Raw genomic sequence first — 7,443 nt, 5'->3', positions numbered from 1 at the left:
CTTGGTCGTTTGGTCCGCTGGTTTGGGCGTTCGATTTATCGTGGATTTTTCTAGCTTTGCCTTCTGTTTTGGTTATCAGGCCGCCTGGATATTTTAATTCTTTAAAAGTTTTTCTGATAAAAGACAACTCGTTTTCAATGAGTTCACTGCTGCATATACGGTAGGCTCGAAGAAAGAAGCCTATAAGGACACCAGTTTTAGTTCGTTTACTGTGGGCTGAGAAAAAGTGAACAAAGTCGTCTTTATTAGTAGGCTTTCTGTACACTGAAAACCTAAGATGATTAGAGCCTCTGTGTATTAGTGTATCTAAAAAGGGGAGTTTGCAGTCTTTCTCTTTTTCAACTGTGAACTGGATGTCTTCATGAACTGCGTTAAGCCTTCTCATTTTGTTTTCAATGTTGGTGTCTTTTGGTGTTATTGCGAGTATATCATCCACGTATCTCAGCCAAGTGGTACCTCTACCCATGATGTTAATATATTTATCATTTTCCAACACCTCCTCAAATCACCATACAGTAACAAAAAACCTAGTCACACCGCATTTCATTACTGTACCTAATTCTGATAAAACCGAAAATATTGATAGATATTTACTGAAAGGTGGCATAAACATCGCCAAGGTATCATGTAATAAAATAGGTAAAATGTTTAAAAACCACACTAATGACAACAACGACCTCAGTGTGATCTACCGCATTCCATGTAGTGGCTGCCCCTCGGCTTATATCGGTGAGTCAGGTCGAGGAATCGAGAAGAGGATAAACGAACATAGGAATGATTTAAAAGCACACAGAACGTCCAACTCCCTGGTCCGCCAACTCGAAATATGCAACAACCTTCCCGAATGGAGTAAAGTTGAAATTTTACACAAAGGATTAAAAAAGAAGATGAGAAAGACAGTTGAAGCTGCACACATAAATGTCAAAGAAAATAATAACGACAGAGAAGGATTTATATGCCTATCTAAAGCAGCCAGTCTCTTAATAATAAATGCGCTAGAAAAAACCTGACACTCGAAGCTTCACAAGTTCCCCCACTACGGGTATAAATGTTGTGACCAAGATGTTCTGTAACAAGTTCTCTGAGGAAGGTTATAATAACCGAAACGTAAGAACAATAAATGTATTCTTAGCCCATCTTCGTTTACCCTTCCCCACCTATCACTCTCTCATATATATATATGCATATATATATATACATATAACTAGAATATGAAAAACACCCTTGGGAGTTATAAGAAGTCAAAGTTCAAAATTTGTCTTATAAAATTGTTATAAGATTGCCAAAGAAACCAAGTCTTCAGCGAACCCTACAACGAATTACAAATAATTCGGATTCCCTTGGTCGTTCAGCAAATTCCATAATTTTTTAAGTTCCTGAGAAAATTAAAGAAATTCTTTTGCATGACTCTGGTATTGAAGATTCAGAAAGATTCTTATCGTTCGGCGACCAAGAAGTGATATCTGGTTTATCCCGTGCTGATAATTTGTTTGCAGATGGAACTTTTAAAGTTGTCCTATCTATATTTTTCCAGTTATGTACGATTAATTTACTATTTGGGGAAAGTCGTAGTCCAGCTGCAATATATGCGTTATTATTCAACAAAAATAGGAACACCTATAAAAGAATGATTGATGCTGTTCGACAAATAGTTCCAGAAGCAGATCCCAAACAAATTCTACTAGACTTCGAAATCACAGCCATGAATGAATTTCACAACTCATATCATAACACAGAAATTAAAGTATGTTTCTTTCATCCCTCCCAGTGCGTGTACAGGAAAGCTCATGAGTTAGGGATGAAAGCTGCAATGAAATAGTCAGGAACTAGCGACAATAATACTTTGCTTACCAGCCTTGGCTTTTGTTCCAGTTGAGTCAGTGGAAGAATCATTTTATATTTTAGCAGATGTTATGCCTGAACATGAGCGTATGGATGAGCTCTTGTCATACTTTGAACATGGTATATTCGTGGAAAAAGTAGACGAAATGCAACAACAGGACGTCCCTTATTTTCGATTGAAACTTAGAATCATTTTGAAAATGCAGCAGAGGGATTGCAAGGACTACAAATGCGGTGGAAGGCTGGCATTATGCCCTGCAATCAATATTCTAGTGTAGCCATCCAACATTATGAACGTTTTTTGGACGGAATACTTAAAGACATTGCTCTTCATCGATCAAATTTAATGCAAAGAATTGCAAGAACAGCTTTGCCACCCGTTAAGAAATACTTATCTGTTTAATGAAATATACAACAAATTACTAATCAGTTCGGACAATCAAGTACTGTCACATATCTCAAAGCAGTTCAATATTCTTCATGCAAATAAATAGATTACGAATTTAAATTTTACTATTTTAATATTAAAGCTATAAAATACTTTAATTTCTAATCCTATATATATACTTTTGTTTTTTATTACTTGTCAAATTTTCCTTGTGTATTGTCTTCTATTAACATAAAAAAAATCCTTTTCGTATACGTCCTGATACAACATTTACATATAAAATACTATCTACTGAAACAAATTTTTTCTTAAAATTAACTATCATATATGAAAATATTGCAAGGTTGCCACTTAATGTATTTAAGTTATACGATTGTGATTAAAAGTCGTACTGATGAAATGTATTGGTGATGAAATGTTAGGTGAGGAATTGTTTAGTGAAAATCTGACGAATGATTAAAAGTCGTATGATGATGTGTCGGATGATTAAATGACGAGTGATGAAATGTCACCTAACCATCGGTAAACATTCATGAATAAAAGGAAATAGACTTAAGTATATGAACATATAGAAAGTAGATATTGTTTCCATTCACCTATGCAAGAATATACAATTATGAAGTTGTTGCTCCATTTCGAAGGTTATAGCAGGGAAGGGGAAGGGGATGTTTTGGTTGAGAAGATTGGTGATGGTCCTCTAGTGCAGGGATAGTGTGAGTCTTCTGAAGGGACGGTCTCTATGTCGAGGCCGCGAGGAACTCTTTTGATATGGTCTTGGTGCAAGACAGTCTCTGTAAGATCCTGCAAATTGAATTCTTTAACTTTGTTCATTGACTCATGTCTAATGATGCGATAGAGTCCAGAGAATTTGGAGTAGAGATTCGAGATGGTTAAGGGTGTAAACAATGTCTATAGTTTCAAAGGTACAAGCTCTGAGTAATTTGTTATGGAAATGGACTATTTCGTCTTTAGATAATGAGTATTATGTATTCTTTGGAAAAGATGATTGGAATCTGTTACTTTGACCTTGACATAATCATTGAAGTTGTAAATGAAAGGTAATTCTGAAAGAAGATCATATGGGAGCCTTTTGTCCGAGCCAAAGAGAGCAAAACGAAGATATTGACCCATTAATGGAACTATTTATGCAAGCTTGAATCATGGGAATATATTCATCCCAAGAAGGGTGAAGATCAGAAGCAAGGCATCTCAGGACACTGATAATCTTTTTATTTTGGTGTTCAATTAAACCATTTGAACTAGGGTGATAAGCAGTGGTGTTGCATTTCTTGATTTGAAAGTATATACAAATGTGGGAAAGAATCTCATTGTTGAATTCAGTCCCGTTGTCAGAAATCAGAGTTTTGGATGTAGTGAAGGGACATATGAGTTTGTCAATTTGTTTCTTTACTACGTGTTGTGCTGTTTTGTTTGGTAGGGATGAAATAATACTGAATCGTGAAAAATGGTCGACACAAAGAAATATTGATTTTCAGTATGTGTAAGTGATAACACAAGAAGATCAAAAGTGACTATGTCGAATGGTTTAGAAGGTGTAGGGTAAGTTATAATTGGAACATGACCACTGATATGACCTTAGTGAATCGCGTAGGTGTGGCATGCGTCAATGCACGCGTGTATATCCTTCCTCATGGTTAACTATGAATAGTGCAATCTGGCTTGTGCAACGCATTTATTCTTGTCCGGGTGTGCAGCAATAGGTAAATCGTTTATAAGTTTTAAAACTTTTTGAATGAGATCCGTAGGGACTTCAAGTTGAAACATTGATCTGTTGGGTTCGTTTGATAGTTAGTGTTGTTTTGTGATACAGAATGTCATCCACTAACGTGTAATTGTCGATATCAGGAAGAAAATTTTCTGTGTCAGTTGTGTCTGCAGATTCGAGGAAGTATATGACACGTTTCCAAAGAGGGTCTGATTTCTGTAACGCACGCTTATGTAAGGTTTACTGAAAAAGGATTCTGAGTGATGGTCTCAATATGGCGACTAAGAACGTCTGCAACTAGGTTTGCTTTTCCCTGAACAAAACGAAAGGTGGGCATGAACTCTTATATGGTAAGAAACCAGCAGGCAAGTTTTCCTGAAACATTCTTGCCTTTGAAGAGGTGTAAGATTGATTGATGTTCTGTATATATGTGTAAATTCACTCGTGTTTGTTGAGTGTAAGACTCGCATAGACAATTGGTCTGACTTTTGTGCCGTGAAGTTGCGCCTAGTCCTATGTAGGACGCATCAGTGTAAATTGCGAAAGGAAGCTTGTGGTTTGGGAAAGCAAGGACAGGTGCTGTGTTTAAGGCTTTTTCTAAGTCTTTAAAGGCTTTCTTTTGGTCAGGTACCCAATTGAAGGGTGTGTTCTTCTTAAGTAGTGAAGTTAAAGGTGCTGCTATACCAGCGTAACATTGAATATAACGTCTGCAAAAACCTGACAGACCAAGAAATGATCAAATGTGTTCTACAGAAGTAGGGCGTGGAAAATCTATGACTACCTTGACCTTGTCCTACGAGGTTAAACTTCCTTGTGAATTAACCCGTCAACTCCGATATGCCGCCCGGGATGCAGCACTGGGGAGTACCGATATGCCGCCCGGGCGGCACGATATTCAACCCCTTATAGAAATCGCGCTAGATTTCGTAGTGCATGCACACTTTTAGGGAAGTTTGTCTGACTTATCAACACTGCCCAGAAAATGCTACGATGCCAGTTAGTGCTTTCACACACGCGGTAGAGTGTTGATACACGTGGTGACTCGGAAATGCTTTTTGCATCTTATTTATCGGGATTATCTACCTCAATCAGTGTGATATTAGTGTAAACATGCCTCAAGGAACTAAGAGGAAGCTTTCATATGTGTGGGCGTGGTTGGGCAAAAACAACATATTACGCAATAGTGTGTTCAAAATCAGCCATGCACAGAAAGACTCATACACCTTCGACCACTCTTCCTCGTCGCCAAATCCACCAAATAATTTTTTGCACGTTTATGGTGTCCCTAAGAGGTTGTTCTATCTATCTGGTGCAAAAGATGCTTAAAACCAAAGTGCGCTGATACCAACCATCATGCAGGATCGTCTGAGCACGCCGACCCGAGTCTGGTAGTAAAAGTTGCCGCTACTGATTCTCGCACCAGATCTACAACTTCCGACTTTTCTCATGGCCATCCTAGAGTGGATATATGATTTTTATGTGTCTTGGCCGATGCGCCTGGGTATTCCAAAGAAGTTAAGCATAATCTTATTTAATTTGGTATGACTCGATTTTTTTGTCATAAATTCGTCATCAGAGACGAATTGATTTGAGGGGTTGTCGGATTTTACGGGTTAAGGACATGCCCTAGGAAGCGTATTTCTTTCTGAAGGAAGGAACACTTCTTAAACTTTAATTTGACACGTGATTGTTCTAGTCATGCGAAGAAAGTGTGTAGATGTTTGCTAACGGAATTAGAAGCATTGATCACGTCATCGAGGAACATAAACACTGAGTGACCAAGAAAACCTGCAAATATTGTGTGTATGAGTCGTTTGAGGTGATAGTGTCCTGTGGGTGTGCTAAAGGCTAACAGAGGCATAGAGTCTGGGGCAAGGGATCTGGAAATATCCCGACATAAGGCCTAAGGTCGTGAACACTACGTTGTTTTCACCGACGGAGTAGAGATATCTTGTAAGAAAGGAACTGGGTGTCTATCTGGTTTGATTAGCTTATTTAACTCTCTGAAGTCTACTACAGGGCGGAAGGAACCATCGCGTTTAAGGGCAACAAAGAGGGGGAAGTTCCATTCACTGATTGACGGATCAATATTGTCTTGCGCAATCATGTCTTGGATAAGGTCATCTACAATAATGCCTTTGCTGTGTGGTAGTCTGTATGCGGGGATGTAACATGGTTTAAAGTTCTCACGAAGGGGTATATGATGCTGAATAAGATTAGTGACTCCAAGGGGTTCACCTTGAGTGGCAATGGCATGTCTGAATTTGTTGCAAAGTGCAACCAAGTCTGCTTGTGCCTCAGGGAAGTCTATGGGGTTGAAATGTGATGCATCAATGGGTTCCTGTGCTATGTGCACGTTGGAAATTATGGTACAAGCATGAGAAGTTACGAATTTGTCATCCATATTCTTGATGCGTGCAAATTGCAAATGTTTGTACCAACTGTGAGATGGAGGGATGCGTTAGTGTCATTGGCAAGTAAAATGCAAGTATAACTTTTGTTTGACGTAGAGCTGATGGCTGAAAACAGGGAGATGCTAATGACTCGGCAAGTTTCTGACATACAGAGTACATCGGTGTCTTCTGCTTGGAAAAGTCGCATATGTATCTTTGTATATTCACGAGGGAACAGAGGCTTTGAGCTGATAAGCACTGCATGAGTGTGTTTGAATGTAGATGCCACTTCCGAGACTTGGATGGATTATGTGTTGAAATCTTTTAAGAGGGGTAAAAAGTTGTCCTCAGGCGGTGAAAGATCAACGGTTTTTACTGTGTGTTTTGTCCTGAGTTTTGCTGATTACACATGTGGGAGGAGTTAGTGCGTCTGCTACGCTTTGAACATATGTCTACAGCTGTCAGTGAAGTAGTAGAGTTAGAGTCGTGGGAATGCGTCTGTGTGCCAGTGCCATATGGGCTAATAGCTGGTGCATCCTCGTGTAACGAAGCAGAGTGAATTTGAGCCCTGGTGCTAGAAATAGTTGACGTTAAATCAAGTTCTCCCTGCTCGGCCATGTTGACGTGGTTGACTTTGTGCAGGGAGGAAATGATTAGCATAAATGATGCCATGTGGAGCATGGAAAATAATAATACTGTTTTACTTCAACAATGTTAAGCCTATGAGGATATCAGCAGGAAACCAAACGTCAGCTACGTAGGTAGTAACTGGAATGGCCAGGCACTCATTTTTGAAGCTAATATCTGGGGAGAATTTACCAATGATTGGGAATGGTGCGCCATCTACACTGCAAAGGTTGACGTCGGGGGGTTCCAAAATGGTGACACGTTTTGTTTCAGTGCGGGAATTATGGAAACTGTGTACTGACATGACTGGGGAACCCGCGTCGAGAAATATTATCACTTTGGAGTTACTAGACTTAGCATTGAATGTTAAGGATTTGGAAGATATATCTGGGATATGCAGGGTATGTACCGGTAGAGTTGAAGATTGAATATCTTGGCATGGAGTAGCTGTCCTAGGTGTGCACTGA

Source organism: Oratosquilla oratoria, chromosome 17, assembly GCF_046742065.1.
Source record: "Oratosquilla oratoria isolate Oo_2021 chromosome 17, ASM4674206v1, whole genome shotgun sequence".
NCBI classification, from domain to species: Eukaryota; Metazoa; Arthropoda; class Malacostraca; order Stomatopoda; family Squillidae; genus Oratosquilla; species Oratosquilla oratoria.
This window is presented reverse-complemented; position numbering follows the sequence as displayed.